The following is a 9,215-nucleotide window of genomic DNA, read 5'->3' on the forward strand; positions in this document are numbered from 1 at the left end:
CGAAGCCAAAGATCTCTTCTGATTGCTTCTGGAGCTATCAGCAGCGCAGCTACTACTCCTGCATTCTATACAATCAAGGGCGAATCTTTCCTCACATGCGTCTTGATTGTGAAGCTATTGCTAGGCTGCCCTGTCTTGAAGATGCACTGGACTGCTTTAGGGATGCTGGTCTGCTGCACTTCGTAACTGATAAAGAGCACTAGAATGAAGAGCTTCTGCTGCAGTTCTATGCCACACTTCACATTCGTGGCTACAATAGGGATCCTAAGACATGGACCCTTGAGTGGATGACAGGGGATGTGCATCGTGAAGCCAAAGCTCAAGACATCACCGAGCTCACTTCCCTGCCCACTCCAGGTGAGTTGTATGAGCCTGGTTGTCAGCTACACAAAAATGAGCTGCAAAGTATCTTTCAGAAGCCTGAGCCGAATATGAGTCAGATGCTTAGCATAATGAAGCCATTGCCTCAAGATGCTGAACATCCCAAGGAATTCTTCGTCAAAGACCTCGAGTACATGCCCCGCACAGTGTATCACATTCTAAGGCGTGCTCTATGGCCAATCAAGGGATATTCTTCTGAAGCCAAACTTGAAGGAACCATGAAGACTTTGGTATTCTATATTGTCAATGGCATCTGATTCAATTCCCAGGATTTCTTCATCAGACAACTTGCTGCATCTGGGATTGATCTGTTTGGCTTGAAGTTTTATGCTCCATGGGTGAGGCGCCTGATCAAACTCCATTCTGCTGTTGACTATCAGCCCTCAGCGCGCAACCATCTTGTTTTTCTGCCTGAGGTTGATTTGTCCATTGAAGCCATCTACCCTGATCCTGCCAAGGAGCCTCTATATCTTCACAATGTTGATCGTCAAAGCTTCACGCAACCTATAGAAGGAATTCATGTTCCCAATGCTGCCACTACTGCTTATCCTCTGGCTGGCAATATGTGTGAGCCACATCGTGCCAACACTGAAGCCACTGCTAGTACAATCGCCCAAAGGCCTCGGAAGCGTTCTCGTGTACTCAATGACCGAGAGCTTCTTGTGGCCTTACATCAGAAGCAGGACAAGCACCATGACTGGCTAAAGCGTCAGATGCAGAGTATATTGGTGGACGTCAATCACATCAAAAACTTGGCCACCAAGAACTCATTCGTAGCCCATGAAGCATGTCGGCGGTCTTGGAAGAGTCTCACACTACTATGCCTAAAAAGGATCTTCACGAAGATGGCTTCACTGAGGGCTTCAAATTTGATTCCAGACCTCCACGCAATGCAAGCTGGCGCCGCACTCCATCAATAGAAGATTCTGAGTATTCATCTTCGGCTGCAACTATTGTTGCGAGAGTCATCGATGAAGAAGACGACGCCACTTCACCAACCATGGCTCCACTGCATCTCGACACTGCACCAGGCCCTTCTGCACCACCGAACTCCAGGGTCGACCCTGCACCTTCATCTATTCCTAATGGGGATGAGTAGATACTCTATTCTTCAAACATTTTTGGTCATTACTGACAAAAGGGGGAGAAGCATATGAGTTGATAGTCTTCAAGCGGGTCCTTATGGGTGGTTGCACTATTTTTGCCAAGTGTTTACAACTCTCGTCTTTCCATACATTTGGTTCTTTGGGTTGTAACACTTAAACTCGATGGTCGTCTCCTACTTTTTCTGCTAGTCTGTGATGCGATGATAAATTCCGCATGAAGTCATTCCGCAGACGTCCATTTTTCATTATGAATGTCATTATCTTTGTTATATCTTTATATGCATGATGAATTGTCTTCATAAGTTAAAGAGGATCTCCACAAAGTAAAACCTGCCATGTGCATTTGCATTCAAAAGCAAACTACTTATATGCACATCTTCAGGGGGAGCCTTTTGCTACTGATGAAGACAATGCCTTAATCCTTAAACTTTCACATACTTTTATCCCCGTTGAAAACTTCAACCAGTTTGTCATCAATCACCAAAAAGGGGGAGATTGTAAGTGCATCTAGTGCCACCCCTAGTTGGTTTTGGTGTATTGACGACAAACTTGGTTGAGGGACTAATGTGTTTGTGAGAATTGCAGGATAACACAGGTAGTAGTCCCACAGTGATTCGGTTTACCTACCAGAGATGACCCCTAAAAATATGTGAAGACATTGAAGACAATGGTGGTTTGTGAAGATATTCACAACGAAGATTATGACTTGAGAAGACATTCACGTGAAGACTATGGGGTGCGAAGACATAAGTTGTTTCGTAGTTTCCTTTTATTCTTTGTTGAGTCATAGGAACCACCGCACTGTTAAGTGGGGTCCAAGTGAACAAAGTCAGAGTGACTGATGTGATGCTCAACCAAAATCCTATGTCTTCGAGCGAAGACAATGAGAGCAAATCTTATCTAGAGCTGGATGAGTCAGCTTTACTTGTAGCCCAAGTCAAGCTGGCGTTGTGTTTGAAATCTGACCGTTGGACACATGTCAGTTCCTTAGTGACCCAGGGTCATTTTGGACAAATCAGGTCGGGTTGCCTCCTGGCTATAAATAGCCCACCCCCTACACCATAAATTGGTGGCTGCTCAGAGTTAGTGCACGGCTTTTGTCGTTTGAGAGCAACCCACCTCCGAAGCATTTGAGAGAGAGAGATCCTTGCAAGGACAAAGCCCAAAACACCCAGAGCCAAAGAGTGTTAGGCATCACTGAAGTCTTTCTGTCCGCGTGATCTAAAGACTTGTTACACTTGAGGACTGTGAATCCTCCAGCCGGTTAGGCGTCGCGTTCTGAGCATCCAAGAGTCATTGTGGATTACCGGTGAAAGAAGTCTGTGAAGGTTTGGAAGTCTACCTTGAAGACTTACCAGAGTGATTGGGCGAGGACTAAGTGTTCTTAGCTCAAGGGGAATAAGGTGAAGACACGGTCTTCTGAGTTAAATCGCAGCCTCCCTAACCAGACATACAGTTGTCACAGCAACTAGAACTGGTCCAACAAATCCTTGTCCTCTCCAAGCAACTAGTTCTATCTCATACCTCCCTTTACTTACAGTTTGTCTTCGTGAAGTCATTGCCTGATTGCTTGAACTGATTGGCTTCATTGTGTAAAGACTATTTGCTGTTCGGCTTCATACTATCTTCCATCCTGATCCATACTACCTAGCTGCTGATAGTCTTCGTTCTTTCTCTTCATTGCTTACTTGACTATGGCTTGTCTAGTGTACACTACTAGGGAAAACCCTAGCAGTAACGCGGGTATTTTGCCTATCAGTAGCGCGGGACGTCGCGCTACTGATAAGACGCTACAGCTAACGTGTAGCAGTAGCGCCCGTCGTCCCACGCTACTGCTATACATGGATAGCTGTAGCGTGCTTTGGTGAAGAGCGCTGCTGCTAATATCTGCAGCGCTTTTTAGAAGGAAGAGGTACTGGTAAGGTAGCGCTACTGCTAACTTTGTTCCACTCGCTACTGCTAGTTTTATTAGTTTTTTTCTGCTTATTTGTTTTGTATTTGGATAGGCTTTATATAATAATCTTTAGCATATCATACACATACAAATGTAATCATAGCATATACATACAACTAGTCTCATCAAATCATGTCATCATCATAATCATCATCCAACACAAAGTGGTCTCTCATCATCATCTCGAAAATAGCGATACAAGTCTCGATTACTTGCAACTACATCGTCATCCATATCTAAACAATGATATACGCGAGAAGAGCTATCACTTTGAGTGAGAGCGGAACTATGCAGTACATGAGTTCGTATCCCTCTCTCGCATTAGCGTGAACCTAAACTAACTACTGCCTGTCGCTCGAAAACCGGAAACTGGTACACCTGGGCCTGACACTCCGGCCACTGGTCGTATATATACTCCTGGCGTAGCACTTCTTCCCCATCAACGATCTATGCACCTGCATCGTCACATGAGTCGATGATATGCAACATATATAGTTGAGCAACAGAAAGAGACAGACTTGGCAAAAATAGAAGCAACATATCATAAGCATAAATAACAAAGTTGATCGTACCCAAAATGCCCTAACTAGAGTGATCGTCGATAGTCGAGGAGGAAGGTTTAATTACATCACAAATAAAGTTTCGTCGTGCATAACTCAAAGTTTCGTCATACAGAAAGTATGGACTAAACGGACACATTGTCATATATCGACAATCACTCCAACATGCCGTGTCATCCATCCAAGTCAGGGAGATAGTCCCCGAGCCTAGTGAAAGGCTTCAGGTCGAGACGCTGAGAGGCTACCCGTGTTCGGACGTCTTCCCGCAACATTTGTCCTTCTTCGTAGAACATCCCTATTTTTCCGACGACCTCCTTCATGATGATTTGGGCAAGTTCGTGCTGGATGTGATAGAACTCAGCTCGAAGTCGACGATCCTCGATATCTCCTACGTTCTTTGCCATTGCAGAATATGGGCATCGCCAGATGTAGGTGACATGCGAAGGTTCTAGTGATCCCATCTGTACTCCAGCATGTGGTGTAGGAGATAGAATCCATCATTAAGAGAATCACTTGGTTGTTGGATGCTGCAGAAGTCGGTCTTATGGCCGAAGGCGAGCCTACCGCCCCTTCTCTTCTTGTCCTTGACCTCTCCACCACGTGCATCGTAGTAAAACATAGCACTATCGAGACCATCCTTGATGTGGGTGTAATCCTTTTTGTTAATGTTCTTCGACGAGTCCAAGTAAAGAGCGTGGGAGTATCGGGGGTAGAGGATGATGAGGACGGCGCGCCCGCCGCTGCGCAAAATAAGTACACCTCAAATTAATTAGCCTCCACCGTGCAAATGAATGATTGAAATCGAAGGAAGGATATCCGCGCGGATGACTTACAGGGGATGACAAGGCATGAGAATCACCTCCTTGTCCTTATTGGCGAGCATGAAATTGACGATGTATTCCCTCGCGTATTCACGGTGCTTTGCGCAGACTCCCAAGAAGCCCTCGTGCATGAAGTATGGGTCAGCAACACAGATATGAGGTATCTGCTCAACCCCGATGATGTAGTTCATGTGCAAGGCATAAAGGCGGACAAACGTAAAATCCAGCTTCTTCACGTGAAACATGTCGAATATGTAATCGAATCGAAGGAAGAACTTATCCGTGGGGAAGAAGTCGACGTACGACAATTGCCGCGGAACGTTAACCACGTAGAGTGGGTATCCTGGATATTTCGAGGCGATGAGGCCTTTCTCTATCCGCAGCACATCGTCATGAAGTCTCCTTAGATCGCCGAATCTGTCCCCTAGCGCTGCTGCAGGTAGGATTGGTTGACCGGGGATATGCCATTTATCCGCACCGGGGATATCTATACGGTCTTGAACCCGAGGCTGCTGAGGCGACTGGATCATAGAATCAGCTTTCTTGCCTTTCCTCGGTCTCTTCCTAGGCTTCTTTGCCGGAAGGTCGTCTATAATACGTTGAGCCTCCGGAGACGGCAATTCAGGCACCGACTCATGACGCTCAGACCCTGAGTAGACACCAGTATAGACATACTGTTGAGTGCCATCATCGTCATCCTCATCCTCATCCATGGCGATGTCATCAGCGACTAATGGATCCTCTTCCTTACCACGTCCGCTATCACCCAACCCGACACCCGACGCTAATTGGGTAGGTGGGGTGTTGATGTTCATACCTTGCTGAGGTTGCGTGCTCGTGGGTGTGCTCCCGGCCGCCTCCAGACGAAGCAGACTCTTTGGCCACAACAGGACCCACCCATTGCAACAATCACCAAGCCGTCGCGGGGTCTCGTCGTCATCCCCCACTAGTACCAGAGGAGGCAAATTCTCATGGCCCGGTTTGACACTGGCCACGGAAACCCTGAAGACGTTCGGGGGGATCGGCCGGCTGTGGAATAATGGTTCCTTCGGCTTCATTATCGTCGCCTTCCCCACGTCCACCTTCTGGTCGCCGATGGTGTACAATATGGTGCACGGGGTTTCGTCGGCCTGCAAAGAAAAGTCTGCGACGTGAGACATCCGAAAGGCAATGAAAACAGGAGATTATACATTTATTGAAGGGGGCCGGTGTGATAGATACCGTGAGGGCGTTGAGCTCAGCCAAAGACGAAGCACCGCCCAGCACGTCCGGTGCGGGAGCAGGTGCGGGAGCTGGTGCGGGAGCAGGTGTAGCTGCAGGTGCTGGTGCAACGCTAGTCGAGCTGCTCCCCAAGAAGTCAGCAAGGGGAAAGTCCGCTGCATTTTTTTCTGGATTTTGCCTGGTCCAATTGAAAACGGCCAAAACCAAGGAAGTAGACATATCTACAACCACCTGTTTTGTGGCAGCTACCGCTGTTGCGACTGTCTGAGATGATTTCTTCTCAACCGCAATCTCAACCTTCTTGTTGATGTTTTCTTCAGTTAACCTCCGTCTTTCCTTTCTCTCCTCCGTGGTCTCACATTAGTACTTCTTCCACGTGGCGCCGTCTCCGACACCGTGCATCCGTCCATACGACGGTCGAGTCTCCACCGAGAGTCATTTCAATATGTTCAACGCCCGGTTGAATGGAGTGTCCCACTTGGGCCTCGCCAATGCCTCAGACGGCGAGTCGCTTTCGGCCGCAATCCTGTGCTGCTCTCTCTGCAAAAGGCACAAGGATCATTTACAAATATGACTAACGTGTAGTCGAATTGATCAGAAACTAAAATTACCAGCAGTCTCATGAACTCCGTCGTGACCGCGTTCGTCTCGAAAACCTTCTTCACTGGGTCCCAACGGTGACGGGCCCTGAGGACGTCACGCTCCTGCGGGACGGTGAACTCCGCCAAGGGGTCTGGGATGCCCAAACTCGCGGCTTCCGCGTCCTCCTTGGCCCATATGGACCTCTTCCCGCCGTAACCATGACTTCCGAGGTGGTGGCACCCAATGTTCCTCTATTGAAGCCCCTTCATGTACTTCGACTTTTTTTGGGCATCTTCGGCCTCGCAAGCCGCCTTGAATATTTCAAAGTGCTCTGCCGTGATTGTCAGATTATCCTTTACAATCTTGGAGTAGGGTTCCTTTTTGTCGATGATCCTTGCTTTCACCCTTGTTTTCCAGGCGGCCAACACGTCGCTAAACTTGGACATGGCGTGTTTGCTTATCTTCTTCATTGCCGGGTCCTTATCTAGATCTTTAAAATCCTTTTCATTCTGGCCCGGGAACAAGAATATCTGGTGCAACTTCTTTAGGAGGGAGGGCCTCATATTATCTATGTTATGTAGTTTCTCATAGTTGATGGTGGCGGTTGTCCGTACGATGCAGCCTATTTGATTGCCATAGCACGTGCGCGCTTCCTCGGGCGCGGTTGGCTCAAAATTGCCGTCGTCCACCTTTGTGACCACCAGTCTAGTAGTCCTGAGTTTGTTAGGAAGCCGTTGCCTCTTTGCTTTCGGTTCTACACCGGCTCCGCTCCCCGTGGGAGCGCCTCCCTCAGTCTCAGCGCCGGTCTCGATGCCGGTCTGAGTCTCAGCGCCGGTCTCAGTCTCAGCGCCGGTCCCAGTCTCAGCACCGGTCTGCGTGTCGGTCTCAGTCCCCGATGCGACCGGTGGGCCCAGCAACAACATCGGTTGACCGTCGGCAAGGCTCAAAAATTCGTCTGCCGCCAGGTAGACGTCGTCGCAATAACTAGAACTCTGTCCTTCATCGTTGTTAGCCATGTTTCCTACGATTAAATCCTAGTCAATTAATTCTAGACCTAATAAAATGAATAATGACATAAAAAGGCCTATGTTTTGCAGGAACGTTGACTCGTTCCCGGTGCGGCAAATCCCGGGCACTCGATATGTTCTAGTTTGTAGCACAAGTCATGCCAAAATTCACGAAAAATTTCGGCATGACCTTTGCTAAAAAGTGGACAAATCGAGAACCTGAAATTTGCCGGAACGGAAATGAATCAACATTCCGGCAAAACATAGGCCACTCGGCTTCATTCCATGGAAACAACAAAAGGCCACTTGGGCACAATCGAAACATGTTCAAACACAATTAAGGAATTTGCATATATCCTGACCACTTCAAATTTGCATGTCCTAGCATTTGACACTACAAGAAAATCTACACAAATCTCATGCTCTCTCAAACTCAATTCAAAAACCAAATATATATTATATTTAGTTAACTAGTGAACTAAACTTTACTCTAAACTAAACCCTACTGCCCTAATTAACATCTAGTTAAACAAACTCAATTCAAAAACTAAACCCTACTGAACTAATTAACATCAACATTGTCTACTACTTAACATCTATTATTACCCTAACTAAAAAACATCAACATTATCTACTACTTAACATTAACATCTATTAACTAAAAAGGATGGGTGGGGGCTTACAGAGAGGGGAGAGACGATAGCAGGGAGGTGCTCGGCGACGGAGGTAGGGGCGGCGAGGGCGGGCTCGGGATCGGGAGGCGGCGGTCCTAGGCAGGCTCAGGGGCGGTGAGGTCGAGGGCGGCACCGGTGAGATCGAGGGAGGCAACGGTGAGGTCGAGGGCGGCCCGAGAGGCGGCGGCGGTGAGGCTGGGCGGCCTTGGGCGGCGGCGGTGAGGATGAGCGCGGCGTCGACGCCGGCAGGAGACGGCGGCGAAGTGGGGGCGACGGCGAAGTGGGGGAGACGGCGGCGAAGTGGGGCGAGGGAAAAGGGGGAGAAGTGGTGGCCGGGGGGAAACCGTTTTTGGGTTAAGTCAAAAGTAACGGTAGAGCATTACAGAAAACACGCTATATCTAAGTTAGCTATAGCGCGTTTCAGCGAACGCGCTACTGCTACGTCTTCATCCTTTTTTCCATTTTTCATTTATTTTACTTTACATTTTATATTTTTCCTTTCTCCTTTTTCTATTTCTTTCATTTTCATTTTCATTTTCATTTACTTTTCTATTCGTTTTTTATTTTATTTTATTTTCGTTAGTAGTAGCGCTTTACGCAAAAACGCGCTGCTATAAGAATATTAGCGGTAGCGCGGTTTTTGGAAGATCGCTACTACTATGTGTAGCCCATCGGCTTAGTGGTTGGAATTTTAGTAGTAGCGAGTTTTCGGTGAGACGCGCAACTGATATATATGCATCTGCAGCGCGCTTATTTTGCACGCGCTACTGCTGTCTAGCAGCAGCGTGCTTTTTTAACAAGCGCTACTGCTAAAGTTCTGTGTATAACGTTTTCCCTAGTAGTGGTAGTCTACCTTCCGCTACATATCAATAGGTTCATTTCTACTGTTTGTCTTCAAAGCCCCCGTGT

The sequence above is a fragment of the Aegilops tauschii genome, chromosome 6, assembly GCF_002575655.3.
Source record: "Aegilops tauschii subsp. strangulata cultivar AL8/78 chromosome 6, Aet v6.0, whole genome shotgun sequence".
Taxonomy (NCBI): Eukaryota; Viridiplantae; Streptophyta; class Magnoliopsida; order Poales; family Poaceae; genus Aegilops; species Aegilops tauschii.